The sequence below is a fragment of the Cavia porcellus genome, unplaced genomic scaffold (assembly GCF_034190915.1).
Source record: "Cavia porcellus strain 051 isolate PalLab524CR breed Dunkin Hartley unplaced genomic scaffold, mCavPor4.1 scaffold_15, whole genome shotgun sequence".
In the NCBI taxonomy this organism is placed as follows: domain Eukaryota; kingdom Metazoa; phylum Chordata; class Mammalia; order Rodentia; family Caviidae; genus Cavia; species Cavia porcellus.
Window position 1 is genome coordinate 39,600,807 of NW_026947498.1, and position 21,830 is coordinate 39,622,636.

Sequence of the window (21,830 nt, forward strand, 5' to 3'; positions counted from 1 at the left end):
ACACAAAAACACTATATCCTGAATGGCTATAGCTTCCTCACATCTAGAAAACACAGACTACCCACTTGGGACAGAAAGTACATGGCCTGATTAGGATAGGAAGACAGGAAGTGATTCCAAGTGGCCAAAATGAAAGTTTGAAATGCTGTTGTACACGCTCATTATCACCACTGGGGTGATTACAAAGACTGACTGCCACTTCACCACCATGTGCTGTTATGCCCCACTCTTTTGTTTTCCAAAAAATAAGAACTAATCAGAAAATAACTGGCTACCCCAACAACTTGTCCTTGTTTACATGCCATTACAGAGTAGCCATGGAGCAAGAGAATATCAATGTATAATCTTCTGCATGACCCTGGTCATCACCATGGTGATGATGAGCTGAGGGTGGTTCCATTTTGGTCATTCTAGTTATGTGTTATTTTGGGGTAAATACATATGTGACTATACTGAACACTACACTTTGGTATTAAATTTATTAGCTAAAATTGAATAATTAATCACATGTGTGCACCTGAAAGCTACAACCTGCTATGGAGCACTACCACCACCCCTAGATGCTATACATTGAAACTAACATTTTTATCTCTTAAGGAAAATTGTTGTGGAAATTTCAAGAAAGTCTCAATACTACCTAATGAAATACAAATGATGAAATGAAAGAAAAGCATCCTAAAATTTAATGGCTCTCTAGGTTCAAATCCCCAGCACTGTATTTCAGAAAAAAAAGGCTTTCTTTACAGGGAAAAGACCTCCAAGCACTGTGAGAAGTATCAATGAACACACATTGCTTTAAAAGTGAAGATGTCACCAATGGCTGAGTGGGCCAGCAGCTTTCCCAGATTTGCTGTTTCTATGTATATAGCACACTGAATGCAACAGATGGTATATGACTATTATCCCAGCACTCTGGACAACTGAGGTAAGGAGATCACAAGGTAGACTCCAACCTGACCAATTTTGTCACTTAGGGAGACACTTAGTGTATATCTAAAAAGAATATCTGAGGATATATCTGTAGTTGATTGTGCAGATGCAAAGTAAAAATACGAAAAATGCAAAAGTAAAAAAACTAATATGCAGAGGATAGATAAATAGATTCACAGATACTTAGAAATAATAACTAGCCACTGATTTAGTTAGTATGAAGAAAAAGTTGAGCCACAGGCTTTCTTATCAGTTATTGGACCCCAAGTTATTGGACCTCACTTGCTGGCAACCTGACAAAACAGAACTTGGGACCCTTGTAGGAGACATCACAATTCAGTATGAGCCACCTTTCCAGCTCATTTGCCTGGAGCCACTCAGCCCTCAGGATATTGAGTTGCTTCTCCACATCCCCAGGCCACAACCCCAGAACCTCAGGCAGAGAAAGTATATGTAAAAGATTGAGAAGACATTTGACACCATCCAGATGCCACAGGCCACATTTTGAAAGACACCCAACTGTCACAGCCACCCCAGCAACAGTCTCCCCAAGACCAACCACCTGTGACCCACCAACAGAAAGGTACCCACCTGAAAATTCCCTCAGCTCAGATACAAATTAAACTGAAACTCAAAAGATCCATGGGCAAGGTTCACCAGGCCCTGAGATACTCAACAGCTCTGGGCACGTCTCCCCAGAGCCAGCAGCAGTAAAGTTAGATTGATAAAGGTATCTAGAGGTAGAGACCAATGTCACAGTGTCCAGCACCCAAGAGACACTAAGAAACCTATCAGCTGGGCCGAGCCACTGCTGAGAATTACTTGGCAGGGAGTGGTGCAAAACCTCACCTTGTGTGGTCAATAAAGGCAGTAAGGCCACCGTCACCCAACGAGCCCTTCGTGCCAGTTTTCCTACATGGCCAACCCACATATGGCCCCTTCTTCCCAAGTACCTCCACCACCCACACCTCCCCCCAACAGGCCCAAGTTATAGGAAGGGATGAGAAGAATATAGTCTTGAGAATTCTTTTTCTTTTGAGAGCAGTGAAATTCTAGACACCTGCTCATTTGATAATAAACATCTCACCACAATATGTATAGATGAAAAAAGAGACTCATTACCTCTGTTAGAATTAGAAGATGACTTTGTGTTTTCCAAGCTTAATACAGATCCTGAGCTGCTAATTTGTACAACATCTTGTGTACCAAAATATACTAAGGTGCCTTGGGAATCAGAACATGCTGAAGTGCCTTGCTTACCACAAGCTGCAAAGGTGATTTGTGTACCAGAACATCTTAAAGTACCTACCAAACCAGAACCAGAACCTCCTGAAGTGCCTTATGTACCAGGGCCTCACAAGGTGCCCTGTACAACAGAACATACCAAAGGGCCATGGGTACAAGAACCTCCTAAGATCCCTTGTGTACCAGAATATACTGAAGCATTTCCAGTAACAGAAACTCCTAAAGTACCTTGCTTATCAGAACATCCTCAGGTGACTTATGCACCAGAATCACCTAAAGTGCTTTGCATAACAGAACATCCTAAGGTGATCTGTATACCAGAACATCCTAATGTGTGTTGTATAATGGAACCTCCTAAGTTGCCTTGTATAACAGAAACTCCTCAAGTCGCTTCCACACCAGAACATCCTAAAGTGCTGCATATACCAGACACTCCAAAGGAGCCTTGTGTACCACATACTGAAGCACTTTGTGTAACAAAACCTCCTAACATACCTTGCATACCAGAACCTCCTAAGGTGCCTTGTGTGCCAGAACCACCTAAAGAGCCTAGCACACCAGAACATCCTAAAATGCTGAGTGTACCAGAACCTAATGTGCCTTCTGTACCACAACATACTAAAGCACTTTCTGTAACAGAACCTAAAGAACCTAAAGTACCTTGCATATCAGAACCTCCTAAGGTGCCTCATGTACAACATACTAAATTGCTTTCTGAAATAGAACCTCCTAAAGTACCCTGTATACCGGAACCTCTTAAGCAGTCTTGTGTAACAGAACCTCCGCAGGTGCCTTGTGTACCAGAACATACTGAAGCTCTTGCTGCAACACAACATCTTTGCATATCAGAACATCCTAGGGTGCCTAACATACAAGAAACTTCTAGTCTTGAGAAATATTTTTCTTTTGAGAGCAGTGAAATTCTAGACACCTGCTCATTTGATAATAAACATCTCACCACAATATGTGTAGATGAAAAAAGAGACTCATTACCTGTGTTGGAATTAGAAGATGACTTTGTGTTTTCCAAGCTTAATACAGATCCTGAGCTGCTAATTTGTACAATATCTTGTGTATCAAAATATACTAAGGTGCCTTGGGAATCAGAACATTATTGTTTAACAGAACATTCCAAAGTGTCATATGTACCAGAGCCTCCTAAGGTGCCTTGCACATTAAAACATCCTAAAGTGCCGAGTGTACCAGAACCTCCTAAAGTGCCTTGAGTGTTAAAACCTCCTCAAATGCCTTGTGTACCAGAACCTCCTCAGGAGTGTTGCGTACTGGAACATCCTAATGTACCTTCTTCAGAAGATAAATCCATCTACCACAGAGTTTCATGCCACTGGAGAAAGGTTAATTGCACTAATGGTCACATTTCGATCTAAACGATTCAGCAAGCGTGCTAATTGTGCCATCTGCTCAGACCCGATGGGGAATTTGGACACAAGGCATACAAATGTGTGAACTGTAAACTTTTGGTACATAAAAAGTGCCATGCACTCATCACAGTTCAATACAAGCAGCCACCTTTGCATAGTGAATACATAATGCCAATAAACCAAGCTTCCATGGCTTTAGATCCCAAAGAGGTAGTAGTCTCATCAAATCCTAAAAGTTATGTGGGTATACAAGAAATGGATGAAGACAGAGAAATAATAGCAAGGAAAATGGCAGATCTTTGTGCTCCTTAGCTCTTCAGGACTTTGATTTTATTCGAGTACTAGGGAGAGGAAGCTATGCTAAAATACTACTATTTTGACTTAAAGAAACAGATCGCCTGTACGTCATAAAAGTGGTGAAAAAAAGAGCGTGACAACCTTGTTTGTCCAGGGGCAGAGAAGAACATATTGGAGAATACGTTGAATCGCCCTTTTCTGGTCGGCCAGCATTCGTGCTTTCAGAATCAAACGAGAGTAGTCTTCACCTAGACTACATAAATGGAGGATGCCTGACTTACCATATGCAACAGCACGGAATCCTCCCAGAAGAACTTGCAAGGTTCTACATCCGGGAGATCTCCAGTTTCTTCATGAGCATGGGATAGTATACAGGGATCTGAAGTTGGATGATGTATTACTAGATTCAGAAGGACACATTAAACTTACGGATTATGACTCATGTAAGGCAGGACTGAAGACAGGCAGTAAGACCAACACTTTCTGTGGCACTCTCAGTTTTCTTGCTCCAGAAATCATGAGAGGAGAAAACTATGGTTTCAGTGTGGACTGGTGGACTCTTGGAATTGTAATGTTCGAAATGATGGTGGGGGAGCCTCCATTTCCTTTTATGGACAGCCCCGAGAACTCTGATCTAAACATAAAGAATTTCTTGCAATCTATTTTAGAAAGAGAAGTTTACATTCCACATCACCTGTCTGAGGAAGCAGTAAGCGTCCTCAAGAGTTTTCTGAAGAAGGACCCAGAGGTAAGATTGGGCTGTCACCCTCAGAGAGGATTCATTGCCATTCAGGAGCATCCATTCTTTAAAACTGTAGACTGTAGCATTATGGAGAAAAGGCAGGTGGCACCTCCCTTTAAACCAAGTATTGGTACAGAATTCGGTTTGGGAAATTTTGATACTGACTTTAGTGAAGAAACTGTCCAGCTTACGCCTGATGACAGTGACTTTCTGAAGAAGATAGATGAAAAGGAATTTTCTGGCTTTGAGTACATCAATCCACTTTTTATGCACGAGGATTGAGTCTGATCCTCATCTTCCAATTAAGAATTTTGTTTATGTTTCTATTTAATGCATGACAGACTTACTACCAGCTTGCATTCAACCAACAATTTCACAATTGTCTGGAAGTTCATTTTAATTTCTTTTTTTGTATATTTAGATGTCTTACTTGATTCTTACAATGTATGCTAGAGAATACTGAGGTGTTTTGGTTGATAAGTTACCTTTTATAATACAACTTAAATAACAATGAGGCTGTTTACCAAATTTGTAAACACATTCCATTTTTTTGCTTGGAGACATATTCCTGATTTTTTAAGTTATTTACTGTACTGGAAAATAATCTCTCATTTAAGTACAGTGTCATGTCATGCTTGTTTCTCTCCAAATTATATTACCTATATTTTTGGGCTCCTGATTTTGTAGTCTTCAGGGAAATCCAAAACATAGTACACATTTTGAGCAAATCTGCAGAAACCACATATATTTTAGCTCTGTCTCCTCAGTTAAAACTTTTTTATTTAGTCAAATAACACCTAAAATATATAGAATGCATGTCACTATCTTAAAATATTATACGATAAATATATATTTTAATATTTAAGTGAACATCAAAAGAATAACATGAGGAAAGTGTTTCTCAAAATAAGGCCTAAAAGCCCAAAAGAATTCCAATGTGGGCTCAGGAGGAAACATTTTAAACAAATGCCCTATGTGAGTATTCTACATTCTGAATGCCCAATGGCAAAGAGCAGCTCTTAAAAGCAAGAACAGAAACATATTTCTGCCATGTCAGAGTTTTCTATAAGTTTATGTTGTGTATACTGATTTTTGTTTCTAAGCAAGTTTCTTGCATTAACAGAAACACATATATCTTGCAAATGAACATGTGAATCCATATAAACATTTTCTTTTGATGTTTTCCTTACTTCCAAATTTAGTTATTTGAAGGAAAGATAATAGATGACTTGAATCTTTGGAAAAGTTATATTTCTAAAGAAATGGGGCATCCAAATCAAGAGAGAATGAAAACTTTGTAAATGCCTATACATGTTATGTCATCCTAAATTTAAAACTGGATAGCTTACCTAGAATTAAACTTCAGTAAGATTGTGTCATTGTAACTTATTTAGACAATGACGGTTACTTTTCACGTCATTTGCACAAAGATGGCACCAAAACAGAGCAATGCTGAATCTGGCAACTGTGTAAATAATGAATTGCTAACTATAAATTGTAATAAAAATAATTTGAAGTATATAGTACAGTTCACTTCAGGGGCAGAGTTCTTCAAATTATTTTTATTACAATTTGTAGTTAGCAATTTGTCATTTCAAGAGTTGCCAGATATAGCATTTCTCTGTTTTAGTGCCACCTCTGTGCAAAGCACTTGAAAAGTAACTATCATTGTCTAAATAAGTTACAATGGCACAATCTTGGTACAGTTCAATTCTAAGTAAGCTATCAAGTTTTCAGTTTAGGATGACGATATTTACACTATTTTTACTAATTTTTTCATCGAATTTTCTAATCCGGTTTTACATCCACTCAAGCGTGAGTTAATAAACAGCATCACAATTTAATTGTACTCTGGATAATATTTACCCTTTATTATTATACTAAGAATCATGTCATAGGGATATTCATACTGGTTTAGTAAAATTAATTCTATATAAAATATATTTGTCATTATTTTGGGAAAATAATCCTTTTATTTCTCTAACAAAAGTGGTTTTTGTTTAATATTCTCACTTATATTATGTTTTAGTACTTTCTAGACCTACATAACAATCACAAAAGTAACAAAGGATGCAGAATCTCCTGTGACCTCCCTAGTAGATGCATGTAGCAGAGATCCAAGGCTGCAAAGCAAGATGAATAGAGCAGAAGCAGATCATTAGAAGAAACAACATGGCACTCATCATTTTGTGCTGTCACGGCACCATCTGTGTTGCACCAGACCAAAGTAACCTTGACATGACAAATACACCTTTTAGGGGAAATGGGAATTCTATTAATTGTTTCACTGTCTGGCCAAACACTCATGATAGACTCTTCTCTAATATGGTGCCATACCCAATTGTTATTATTGAACTAACGGTAGCAATGAATTATGATTGTTAAAATAACATTTATTTCCTCTGGATGAAAAATAAGATTTAAAGTATCACAATTTCATGGTAGTGGGATAAATATATGCAACCTTATAATTGTATTTATACCTCACCTGGGGGACTGACTCCAGAAATAAATACTGCTTTCTTCACACTGCTAATGAATATTGTTCAGTGAGACTACATCATACATCCTCAAGGCAGTCATTTCCTTCTATGGCAAAAAAAAAGGGTGAGATTATTGGTTCAAGATACTTTACTTGTGAGCTACACTGACCTTTGCTTAAGCATTACTATTATCAGCAACAACAATAATGGCCAAAAATGTCTATTACAGGTTTATATGTGACATATTCCCTGATGATTAGCTATGTGCATTATCTCATTTAAGCCTCAGAACAATCTTGTCATCCTTTCAGCAAGCCTTTTATTAGAACAGCAGCTATCAAACATTCTTTGTCAAATATCAAATGATCACATACTATTTTCAGCTTTGCAGTTTTACAGTTCCTGCCACAGCTCTTCAGTAGCTATCATGCTGCAAAAACTGTATATATAATAATAATCAAGTAAATGTGGGTATATTCAATAAAAATAAATGGAAAAGTAAACAGAGAGCTAGATTTTGTCTGTGGGTCATTGTTTGTCTACCTCTATCCCAAACAATGCAACTAACAAAACTAAATAACTCACCCAAGTCACTAAGTGATGACATTAACATTTGAAAACAGACTTCTGGAATCTATGGCACATTCAGCAATGAATGGAAAGATTGAGGAAAATGAGCAAAATTGAATGCCTTAACAACTGGTACTGGAATTTCTCTCAAACACAGAATGCATTTGTTTTAAAGGAGTCTTGATACAGTACTCTGGGAAAGCTGAAAACCAGAACACAAGTGTCAGCAGGCCTAAAAGGAAAATAGATAGGGACAGACATTTTGAGATGCAGCAAGAGAGAGAAGAGAGAATAGCTAAATGTGTGGTGGGTGATTATAGCCTGAAATATTTAAAAGCCAACAGACATGAATGATTTTAGAAAAGGGCCTGGGAATTTCAAACATGTTGTTACGTAGGCTGTAAGGAATAGAAAACAGTGCTCCAACAGGCTTAAAAAATATAGGAAGACAGGGGCTAGGGATTTAGCTCAGCGGCATAAGCACCTGCCTTGCAAGCAGGCAGTCATGAGTTCGATCCCTGGTACCGATAAAAAGGAAAAAGACAATATATATATATATATATATATGGAAAGACATTTGCTCACCACAGTCTAAATCAAAAGATAGAAGAGGTTTCATGTATGGGATAATCAAAGCTCCAGCTCTGTTTTTCTGCCTTTCCTCACCTTTCCCCTGCCCTGTGTCACCTCTATGATTAGAAAAGCTTTCTCTGCACCACCAAGATGACTGCCTGCACCAACTGTGGCAGCTACTTGCTGATCCCCATAAAGTGATAAGATAAGAAACTAGTTTCCTGACAAGGGCAGGTATTTCTTCCAATTTCTCATCCAACTTGATTAGCCTGAATCCCCTGAATTACTAATTAGGCCAGCAAAGGTCCCAAGTGTGCAAAGTTTAATTGTGGATTCCTGAACCATTCTTTAGAAAGGAGAATGGATTTCCCAACTTTACCCTATTACATCACCCAGGCTCTCTATAGCTTCAAATGTGGCCATTTCACCAGGCAGATAGGCTGTAGGGAGGGAGCTGGTAGCTATCTGAGCAAATTAGGATTCTTTTAGAAATGCAGAAGGAGAAACTACACACAGATGAAGACAATGTACAACTTAACTCATGTGATAAAAGCTTATGTAGATCTGAAACCAGACTGACACTAGAAGCAAAAAAGTGGAGTTTGCTATTATCACAGAGATTACTTCTACCATAGAAATTAATACACTGTATTATAGGTCAGCAAGCACTTACATTTTGCATGCCAGGCAATGTGACAGACCTACAGTACAAAGAAAAAATGTACAGTCCCTTGTGGATGACAGCACACAAACATTCTGAAACAACCTAACAGTAGATTAATGAGGGTGTACCTGGATACTATAGGAGCAGCCACCACACATACTCAAGAGTCAAGAGAAGGCATCTAAAAGAAGTGATTTCAATGTTCTTTGTCAATTTCACAAATAGAATTTAAAACTATATAGCAAATTACATATTCAAATACATTCAAAAATAAAATGTTTTCCCTACAGAAGCACAGATGTGGCTAATTCTCTCTCACAATGTCACAATATTCCTGAAAAGTGTTATATTAGTCACTAGTAAAATCGAGAAGTGATATGGGCAGAAAGTATACACAAACACAAAGAGACATACATATAGAGTCAATATAGGTTTCTCTTTAGCAGTTTAGAGAACGTGCATATTCACATTCATCAACGTCCTCGTACAAATCTAGAAAATCAACTCTAAGTATTAGTGGTAAAACAATGTGGTAAACATATAAATGTAATTTTGATTTGGACAGAAAAAAACATTAGGAAAATTTCTGTGGCATCCTTTAAATGTATTATTTATCTACAAATGAGAACATATTTTATCTATGAGATATTTGTTTTCTTAATAATGGAACCTGGCATAACTTCCTGGGAAGAAAGCTTGTACTTATGAAAAGCACTCATGGTTATAGGTAGTTGAACATTTACAGGGAATATCACTCAATCTACTTAATTTAAAGTGTAAGAAGAAATGTATTAATGGGTAAAGGAAAGAAGACTAGAAGCATAAATGCTTTTAAATTGTTTTTCCCTAGATAAAATTATAAGACCACGACTTTCAAGCATATATTAAAGATTCAACAATATATTGGCCTTCTTTCTTGGAATTATTTTAAGACTGGGTTTTTGCAGTTATAACACTACTGATATTTGAGACTGGATAATTGTTTATTATGGGAGTTGCCTGTACCTTGCAGGAGGCTTAATAGTATCAATAACCACTACTTTCTAGGTGCCAAAATAGCATTTCCTAGAGCTGACAATAAAAAAAATGTCTCTAGCCATTGTTAAATATTTCCAGGAAATCAAAATTTCTCTCATTTGTGAATTTCCACCTTAGTGAATAATTTTCTTTAAGAAACATAAGATAAAATAATTAATAAATAAATTTCTATTATTAGTTTTCAATATATAAACAGACATTTATGGCAAATGATGGGAAGGCCAAGCCTGCTTCCCAAGTTCAGCTAGAGAATATCTTCAAAATCCTTCTAAAAATAGATTAATAAAGAGTTTTGTGGTCATGAGTAGCATAGTCAATAAAGATAAAAGGCAATTCACAATTATTCCAAAAATGATTATAACATATGAAGATCTAGTTAGTAGTGAGCATCTGAGAAAGAGGGCTGAATCATCCCAAAATATGGAAACTAAATGGTAAGGGAAATAATGCCATGATCCAAGAAAAACAAAGTAAAATACAGTACTTAACAGCAATTGCAAACTAGAAGTAACTAGAAGATTCAAAATAGAGTATAAAAAACAAAAACAATGATTTACAGAACAATGAAGGCTAAGTAATTGCTAGAACTCTTCTTTCATCACAAACTTGATTGAATTGTCCCCAAGGGATCTAGGTGCTACAGAAAAGGTAGAAACTACACTGGCCATTAGAATCTTAGGATTTTGTTTTTTCACCATCTCATAAGAAAATATCATTAGATAGGGCCTGATTTCTACTTTAAGAATCATGCAAATATTTTCCATATGAAAATTAACATATGCATATTTCCTTATCATTCCCTTGAGTATGATACCTCACTCAATGTATCTAACACACTGTCTGCCACATTATAGGCTCAAATAGATCTCTAAAAATTAAATAATTTAATATTCAATAAATGCCTTCACATTTTATCATCACCACAAAAACCAGTATTTCACAAAAAACTTTCAACAAGAAAACCTCTTTTTAATGATCTGTATCTTTTTTGACATTTCATAATGTTCAATACTTTAAAAATGAAATGAGATTCTAAAATGTTTGACTTTCCATGACTGAATAATATTTATAATAGCGTTTTAATAGTCTAGCACTCACCAAAAATATACTGCAAATGTTAGATAAGGAAAGTAGCATTTTTTTAAAAATATGTGAACCCCAAACCAATATCATACAGCAAAAAATACAAACTATGATATATAGTATTGGAAAGCACTGCTGCCTGTGAAATAAAGCAATGATAGTATGAGTTTAAAATCACTCATCTTGAGTGGCCAAGTCTCCATGCATTCTTCTGGCTTGATTACAGAGGAAATTTAGAACAGTTCTGGTCTTGTGTTAGCCTTCATGTTTTAAGACTTCAGATGCTTAAGTGTTAGGTTCCCTAGAATTATTAAACAAAATAATAATTAGTATTCTACACTCAGGAAGCTCACACATCCTCAGGTAATATAGGAAGGGGTGTCAGATCCACTATGAGAGGTACAAAAAAATAGTATTTACTTTCATGTTCCTGTAAGACATAGAGACCAATAATTTTCAGTTCTGCTCATATGTTATAATCAATTGTAAAGTTTTAAAAAGTTCTGCAGTCCAAATGCTGTTTCAAAAATTAGTATTTAATTGGTCTGGACCAGAGCCAGAGCCGCAATAGTTTAGAATCACCCACACATAATTTCAATGTAAAACACTGAGATACAGGTTTTAGTGAAAACCAAACAAGCAGTATCAAAAATGAGGAAGAAACATTCTTATTATTTGACAGTTTAGTTCATTAGGTCTATCACAATCTAAAACTGCAAGGCAAATTCTGTCAGTCTGCATTACTGTTTGAAAGATTACAATCTCTTGAATGAGAATTTTGGTTGTGCAGAGCAATATGAATTGCAAATGTACTCTCTTTTTCTCTTAGGGAGCACTTTGAAAATACTGTTAAAAAATTAAATACATTCTTCAATATTAACAGATAAAGCAATTAGTTCTGAAAAATCAGTATAGTTCTTTTAGAAAGAAAATTCCCCACATTTAAAGCTACTGGCACATAAAAAGCAGATAAATATCTGGCTAAGTGCACTCTCAATCAGTTGTAAGGGTAATAATTTCACTACCAAATAAAGTGGACATGAAATAATCAAAAATATCTGAATACAATTGGAAATTTAGAAGCAAATGATTGCTCTTTAACTGAACTTTGTCATTAGTTTTATACAAACTAATCAAAAGTAATCCATATTGCTTAAAATGTATTTATTTTTAACCAACTATGTATGTTTTAAATTATAATATGATTAAATTTCCAGAATGTCTGTTAAAATAAAAAGTTTAACAGTCTTGCTAAGTTTTTTATTTATTTTTTTTTTCTGTTATAGTCATGGAAGTTTTTTCAATTAAAACTTAAAAGTAGTTATGGGACTTTTATCAATTAAAAAATTAAAAGGAGAAATTAAAAAAAAATTAGTTAATGCTAGGTAAAAAAACACTATGTACTGCCTTATAATTTTTTGGGACACTCAGATATAAGTAAACTTTTATTAACTCTTTCAATTTATTAATTGATTCATAAGGCTAAAAATGGAAAATAAAACTTCTAGATACTCATCTCCTTCAATTCATATGATGAGATGGATTCAATTGAACCAAACACTAAATCTAGGCATATGTGCTTTGGGTTGGTTTTTTTGGAATACATTGTTAAAGAATGAAAGAGATTTTACATTATATACTCAAACTTGAAAGGTTAGAACAAATTTTAAGAACATGCTAAAAATTGTCTACTACTTTTTGTTTGAGAGAGATTTCATGGTTCTTTGATGAATCTTCAAGATGAAGGATGTGACTATATTTAAAATGGTTGATAGAAACAGCTGCTCAAAAGATACAGTACACATTCCTTAAAATTTCAATGTACTTTTAGGGTACAGACTGCATTGTGTCCTTCCCAAAATTCGTAAGTTGAAGCCTTACCTTTAATGAATCTGTATTTGGAGATAGCATCTTTAAGGATTTAATCATCACAAGGTAATGTCCTCTTCCATAAACACTGATAGAACAGGAACACAAACCAGAGATCACTTTTCTTCCACGAAAAGTGGATGGTGGCTCCCTGGGGTGCCAAGAAGAAAGCCCCTTGCAGGAACTAGCCTCAGCGGCCCTTGATCTTGGACTTGTCTCCAGTATCAGGAGAAAATAAATCTCTTATTTTTCAGTACAACCAATCTACATTGTTTTGTTGAGGAAGCCAGAGCAAACTAGTACATGCTACATTTTCTGTTTCTGGCTTACTTAGTCAACACTACACATCTATTGGCACCAGTTATTCTTATGAGTATAGCAGCTCATTGATTCAACAAATATTTTAACTGGGTGCAAGGAACTGCTCAATTCCAAAGTTATTGCTCTCCAAAGAATCTAAAATCAGATGTTCTTTCTCATCCATGAGAGACTAGAAGTAGAATATCTTCTTTATTCTCTTCACTCTTCTTAAAAAGCACTAAATTATAAAGTTCAGACACAAACACAGGTCTAAGTGTTGCCGTCCCCCACCCTTGGCCCTCTGCCAAAGAGAAAGAACCATTTCTCAAGTCCTATTATCCCCAGAACTAGAGATTAAACTTAGATAGGTAGACAAGGCAAGATACATCTCCAGATATATATGCATATGGATTTATTTAACAAACATACTGAAGATAAAAGTATGGTTTAAGATTATTCCACAGATCATGAAATAAATTAAAAAAGATGTGGTATTTTTATTCAATGGAGTCTCAGCTATAAAGAAGGATAAACTCAAGGCTTTTACTCGTAAGTGGATGCAACTTGAGACTATACTCATGAATGGAATAAATCAGACTAACATGTATAAAAATCTACATATATGATAGATTTATTGTATATACCTATATATACAAGATATTTATATTACTAACCTCAGTTCATCAAAAAGAATGATTTGTGCTTTCATTGTCTGATCACTTTTCATGCCTGTATCTTGTAATCTGAGCAACTACTTTGAAGGTAATAACATGCAATACCTTAATTGTTAAACTCCTATTGTGTTGTTTTGAAATTCTCTTATGATCATTTTTGTTATTTTTTTCATTTTAAAATTAAAAGGAAAGATTATTTCATAGATTTAAGTTCAAAGCGCAATAATAAAAGTTTTGGACTGTGGAATTTTGACCTCAGAAGATAGATTATCTCAGTTACAACAGTTTTTATCCTCATAATACTTGTATAAGCACTGATACACATGTTGATATTTAATCTTTCCTGAACTGTAATTTGACTATTCTAGAAGCTCATGTAAAATGTAAGATAGTCTCAGAATCCAGTGGCCCACGCTGCATAAAATAGAGAATTATATCTAAATACAACAGTGGCAAAAGATAGCCAAACATAGTATTTAAACTCATATGTCATCTACAGAATAGAAACAAGAGTCTTTTATTAGGCTTCCTGCATGGTAACTTCTGTGGTACCTACTATTTTTTTCTTCAATTAGGAGGTGATATGCAACACAGTGTTAACACTGAAATCTATTGTACATGTAAATTTTGATTTTCTTTGTTTAATTTTGTAAATACTTGTGTGTATTCCATACCATGGGCCTGTGACCATGAATTTTTTTTTTTTTTTTTTTGCTTTTTTCTTTTTCTATCGGTACCAGGGATCAAACTCATGACCACCTGCTTGCAAGGCAGGTGCTTATGCTGATGAGCTAAATCTCCAGCCCCGATGATTTTAAAATAGGTAGCTTAATCTGCCATCTTAATGGCAAGGTAACTTGAATAGGTTATATTTGGAACAAATGCTTAGCTCAGAGGACAATAACAATAATAGTAAGAAACAGAACAGCACTAAATTAACACATTCTCAGTGTATATCTACAATTTTAATTTGGACTATAAAAATACTCATTCAAGAGTATAAATGCCAAGTAATATTTTAGATTTCACCAAATCTGTAGGACTTGCAAAATTTTACAAGCTCTAAATTCTAAGTGATATTTCCCTTTCTCTTGTTTTGTTTGGGTTGAAAATTAAATGACATTTTCTAACATATTTCCAACCTAAATTAGTGTTTCTCTGCTATGAAAACATGATTTCTCTTCTTGGAGAAACTCAACATTTCTGACTATCCAGGGCTTTCATGGAAGCAATAGCTAGTTTTAAAGTTCTCTGTGATAATGCACTCTCTCCCAGGATAATAAGGGAACAGTTCTGAGTCAGAACAATGCAATTCATATGGCATTATAGACCCTCCGATAATTAAGCTCTATTTCAACTCCTGATTTACATTTAGTTAGTCTACAAAAGAACTGAGCTTGTGGAAAAATTATAATATATGCATTTGTACAGGTTTTGCATCCGTGAATCTGCATGTTTTAATTCCTCATAAATATCTTGAGCTCTCAATATTCTAGGGAGTAAAGATACTAAAAACAACAGAGATCATAGGGAGTGGAAAAAGAGGAAAATGCAATTTTTAAATGTTTAATTGTACAATAGTTTTCAAAACATGTTTGATGATCAATCATATTTTTGTTTTAAGTGGTAATTGAGGTAGCTCTAGTTGTTATAACATAATAATGAGAGTCTGGCTTAAACCACAGGAATTTATTTCTTGTGGTTCTGAAGACTTCAGGTCCAGGCATGACCCCCTATCTGGTAGGGGTGCTCTTCCTGGTTTATAGATGGTTCCCCATGTACTAACATGGCTAAAAAACTGTGCTTGCTGATATCTCTTCATGTGAGGACACAAATCAAGATGGACCATGTCCTGCTCTTATAACATATTTAAACTTAATTACCTCCATAAGGTCTTATCCCCAAAGACACGAACAATGGGAGTTGGGACTTTACCATATGAATTTCAGGAACATACATAATAGGAATATGCTACCCCGTATAGCCAAAAGTGTTTGTGATGTTGGTATGACTTAACCAGCAGCTTGGAAGTTTACTCACAGACAGTGGACTAACCTGAAAGATCTTGAACTTTTCCTGTGGTCAGAAGAAAGCACACACTACTTGCTAAGTGTTAAGATTGTAGGATATTTTCTGCTCTGCTCTGTAAGAACAATAAAATTGCAGCACAGTCTGAAGAAAATCCTTTCACATAAAAACCTACAAATAAATGATGCATGTTGAGCACTTAAGTATATTAATCTTCTCAGGCAACTCATGTTCCAGATTGGCTTATCTTAGATACTTGTTCACAATAAACACCTGAAAAACAAGCATATCAAATAACAAATATTTTCTGAGCTCTTATTACGTTGCCATTATGAGAGCTCTTCTACAAGATCTATATGGCTATTTCCAATGTTTGTAGCACCAATAACCACCATATATCCAAAGCATCATAAATGGCCACATTGCTGCAAACAGAGCTTTTTATTGCTAATATAAAATGAAAGGGACATTGCTGCAAGTAAAGTAATGGATCAAGCAACAATATAGTCTACTTACCAAAAAAGTACAACTTTTCCTAATGATTTGCTTAAAACTTCATCACTTTATCTTCTCTACTTCCCTTTTATGGAAGTAAAAAGGAATTTAGGCTAAAGAACATTGTTTCCTATGATACAGTCACACAAAGCTATCATCAGAAAAGAAAACACAGTTGTTCCTCTCCTAGGCTCAAGAGAAGGTTGTCAGAACTACAGAGACTATGCCTGTTTCTCAAGTCCTGGTGCTACCACTAGGCAAGAATCGACCTTGGTACATTATCTAGCAGATCCCCCATATAATCAGTACTTTGAGAAAGGGAAATATGGTAAGTCGCTTCAGCTGTGAATTCAATGATCTATTTTTAAAATTTCTTTCAAACCCACATAACATGCTTAATTTTAGTTTGTAGAATATTATACAATACAATATGGCTTAAAATTTGATAGCAATGTGTCAAAAAATTTAGCACAAACTTATAACTACTGAACTGCTTCTTTTAACAGAGAAAGTGGAGAACATGCATAGTTAGAGTTGAAATTATTTTCCTCTCTTGCTGTATGTGACTAACAATTAAGTTTTCAGTATCCCAGGCTTTGAACATGCTGACATATCACAAGGGACTGTCTGGACATTTTAATTGCCTCTATTACACAAAGCCCACTCAGCCTGTGTTTTCACAAAGTGTTACAGTACTTTAACCGAATGTTTTGATGTCCCAGGGTCTCTATAAATTCTCCTGCAAAAGGACAAACTCCGGGACTGGGTTTATGTCAAAGATCATATTTTCTTTCCTGAACATATTCAGATATAAAACTGAGCCTTAAAAACATTATTTGCTCCTCCTGGAAAGCCTTAAAAACTGAGAATCTAATAATATGTTGAAATTGTATTCAAGGAAACAAAAGTTTTTACCTTAAGCCTCCAGATTTCTCTTATGCCACTTTTTTCAACTTTATTGTTCTCACTTTTTGCTTTTTACTTTGTGAATGAATCCTGTGGTAAGGCATGGAATTTCGCCCTGGAGAAGTGAGTGCAAGTTACTATATTTTCTTTCTTGGCCATCTCATGAGAATGGCAGTGAATAATGTAAACTGTACAGGAAAATACCATGACATACTACACCTAGAAATATCTCAGCTTTATAGATGTTGTACCATTAACAGCAAATTTTATGGAGGTAAGGAGATGTAAATCTGTCATACAGGCAAAGATTTATAATAATACCCATTTTGGTGGATGATTTTCATCACAGTTGGTATCATCAGGCAACCTGCAAGTTTTCTCAATTCTCTTAAGTCATTGAAGACCAACTTACACAGTCCAAGGTTGCTCTCTCTACCTTCTTGGAGTTGATGTTGATAACATACTTTGCCAACTCTCCCTTCTGTTATTATTGACATGATTTCAGTCAGTGGAGTGAGGATTTAGTTAAAAAGAGCTGGTTTAAAATGCTAGTGAATACAATTCAATTAAATAACTTTTCTACAAATGAGGCATTTCTGATGGTTGTCGAAGTGTTAGTACAAATCCTATATAAACAAGACATAACTTTCATTTTCAAATGATCCACATACTATATTACCATAAGAAATTGTACATTGATTTCACAGTCATAACAGAAAACTGCATGTTTTTTTACTATCTGAGTGAAGTCATAGAGAGGCAAACCATTATATACAGTAAGGTATTCACAGATATGAGAGAGAGAGAACACTTTATCAAGAAGCCACCACCTGAAAACAAGTGACCTTGTTTTATTCTAACAAATGAAAAATTACTTTAACAAAAGAGTACATATGGCCTTCTTAATGTCTTTGTTTGCAAACTGGAGTTTTTAGTTAATTATACTAGGTGAAAATATAATTATTTTTAAACTCATTCACTCTTCCATTTCTATATACTTCATTAAAAGAGGTGAGAAGAAACCATATAAAGTATGACTATAATATATTTATTAAAGATATATACTAAAATATTTTAAGTGGAACTCTAAGGCCATTGTTTAAATTAGAGACCTGCCTTAATGACTTTACCAAAACTATTCATTAGTAAAATTCATACACTTAAGGTAAAACCACACAGCTATGTCTGACATTCTTATATGTATTCAGGTATAATAAAGAAGGAGAAAGTTACAGTCACAAGGGCAGGAATAAAACAGCAAACTGAAAGGTATAATCATGGCTGCCGTCACTGGAATTGGATGCTGACGGTAGGGCACAAGTCTTACCAGGGTGAGAGGTCTGAAAATTACTTTCTGACTGGTGTTTCCCCACAAGTAAAGACATTACTTACTCTTTTCCAAACAAAAATCCATATACAGAAGCCCACACTAAACTGAAGACAAAATAATGACTCAGCAAGGCAAGTGTCCTCAGGTTATTTTCACTTCTCAGCCAGTAAAGCTTCTATGTACATAATCCACACTTTTCTTGTAAGTGAGGGAGTCAAGTCGGGAAAACTGCAGACTTCTCTGGAGCACATCAATGTATCCCAAGGGGGAAAAAAAAAAACCATGCTGAGCAACCAGTGGAGGATCCCTGGGTCTCTGTACAGAGAGACAGTTAAAGGAGAGTAAGACAAGATCATAACCATATCCCAAATACAAGGGCCAGGGAGGAGAATGTCAACCCCCAATATGACACACACTTAACGCACAACTTCATTTACTTTAGTTACTTTTTCTACTTACACTGACAAAATGCCCAACATATAAAGTTAGAGAAAGAAAAGTTTATTTTAGCTCACAGTTTGTAGACACTTCAGTTCATAGTTAGCTGGCTCCAAGGCAGGTGGTATGGTAGAGGGGTATCATGGAGGAGAAACTATTCATGGCACAAAGAAGGTAGCAAAAGCAAGAAACTCACAAGAGACAAGAGCAGCCTCTTTTTGCCCCTCTCAAGTTCTACCTAGGCTACCTACCTAGAGTGGGTGGCAAACCAATCAGTGAACTAATTTAGTAATCAAAAACCCTTAATCCCAGCATCTCATATTTTGAACCAGCCATTGCTGAAAAAGCCCCTCCTATGACTGCTTGAGGATTGGGGGTACATCTTTAGATGTTACAGCTTAGACATAAGCTGTAACAGTACCCTTATTTATTTTTAAAGTAAAACAGAAAAAAAAAGGATAGAATTGACACAGAATATTTTAAAAAGTAGGGAATTGACACTAATATACTTCATACTGTTATCTCAGAAGTAGTTGTTCAGGTTACAAAATCCAGACACAAAAATGATCAATGACAGGACAAAACAATTTTTATGTAGATATCATGCATAAGTAATGTGATGTAATGAACATAAAATTCTCACTTGTCCAACAAAATAAACACTCCCAATTTATAAAAGTTGGTTGAGATTTACCGACTGATAACATCCAGGATACCTATATAAAAAAACCATGATATCATGTAATACACATAAAAATATAGTTATGTGCATGACACAGCATAATAACACTAGCCATGTAGACCAAGGCTCAGCAACTATGTAAGAGTCAGCATAAGACAGTTTTAAAAGATTTTGGAAATGTGTATTACATTTTTAGTCTTATTCAATCTTAATTGTTGATCTTTATCAAATTTTTACAAGTGCCTATGCAAACAATAAGTGGCACCTTGTAACTTAAAAAGATATGGTAGCAACATTGGTGATTAGCATCTTACAAAAGCATCACTTTTTACAAATTCAACCCACAAGATAAAGCATACTATTCACACTTCCATGGATAATTCAGGTGGCAGCATCTCGAGGTATTTTTAGGAAGGACAATAATCATTTCAGGATATATGCCCCTCATACATTTGTTTGGATATATTTCAGAGGAATGCCAAAAATCAGGTACAATATGAAAGATTCTGCTTATGACATAAGGCATCCTTTTGATTTATACTAAAAATGAACTTATTGTTCTTTTACTCTTTATGCATAGCTTGCATTTTAACCACTAAATTCTTAAATATTCAATGAAGAAAAATATATATTAATGGATTTTATAGATGCAAGATTTTAATCTTGCACATTTAAATAAAAATAAAAGTAGCACAAGGAAACATTCAGCAAGAAACATGAACAGAAAATAAATTACATATTGAAATAGGAGAATAAAATGTAGCTTGTTATACCTTCTGTACTGTAAAAATAATCTTATTTCTTGAGGTCTAACTCAAGAAATTACCAACACATTTAATGATCAAACTTTCTTATTAATATCTTTTCTTAGGATTTTGAACTACTGTTCTAATTCAATAGCATTTAAATTTTTTATCTTTATATCAGCCTTGGAGAATGCTTAGAGGAAGTATTTACAGATGATTCAAACATAAAATACACTATTCTAATAATATCATTAGGCCTATTTGAGCTATGATAATTTCTCTTTTGACTTAATACGTGTATATATATCTTTACATAAATTCTATGTAACTCCAAATATCCAATGTTAAAACAAAATATTCACAGATCAATAGAGGAAAAATAGATAAAGGAACTGTATTACATAAACTTTTCCTTGAGAACTATTCTTAAAAACCATCAATTTATCTAGGGTAGAAAACAAGACCACATAATTAACAAGGCAAACGAAATGTATTTTTGCTTATTCCCAATAATGCTATTTCTGGTTATAAGTGGAAAACTTCTAATGACTATTCATATTTCTCCCTCCCCAATATACCCACTAAATCCCACTTACACATTAAGGCACTAATATTGTCTTATAACAACAGTCTGAAGTTTCAGTTATTATACTGAGTTTAACCTTGAATTTTATCTTAAATGAAATATCACCCTTTTACTTTAAATTATGTAACCAATAAGTCCTTAAATCATGACTCCAAGGAAACAAATCAAAGCCTTTGTATGATGCAGACAGCTTACAAATGTAAACAATTATATTTGACATGTGAATACATTTGTCAGAGGTTTCATTATTTCTATAGTACCAGAGTTTTAGGTGATCTAGAAAATTATACCAGTATTCCATACTTATATTCAGAAACAGCTAATAACTAAGAACAAAGTTCAGTAAGGGATTTTGAGGCAAGACACCTTCACATTAAGACTGACAAAATTATAGGGAAATGTGGAAATTAGTGGGGAGCTACATGATAATCAGACCCATGCTCTGAGGGTAACAAAGTAGAGTTCTGGAACTTGGCTCCCCTTGGTGAAAGAGTGAATGAAAAGGGGCTGGGGATTTACCTCAGTGGCATAAGCACCTTCCTTGCAAGTGTGTGGTCATGAGTTCAATCCCTGGTACCAATAAAAAATGAAAAAGACCAAAAAAAAAGAGTGAATGAAAAAACTCCACCCAGCAGTAAAGTGAAGGCATAGAGAACTTAAAAATATTTTCCAGGGCTCTAGGTGGAAAACACTGGTGATGGTGATGAAATGCTGATCATACGATGATGATGGTAACAATAAAAGTTCCCATGATAAAATCTCCTCCTGG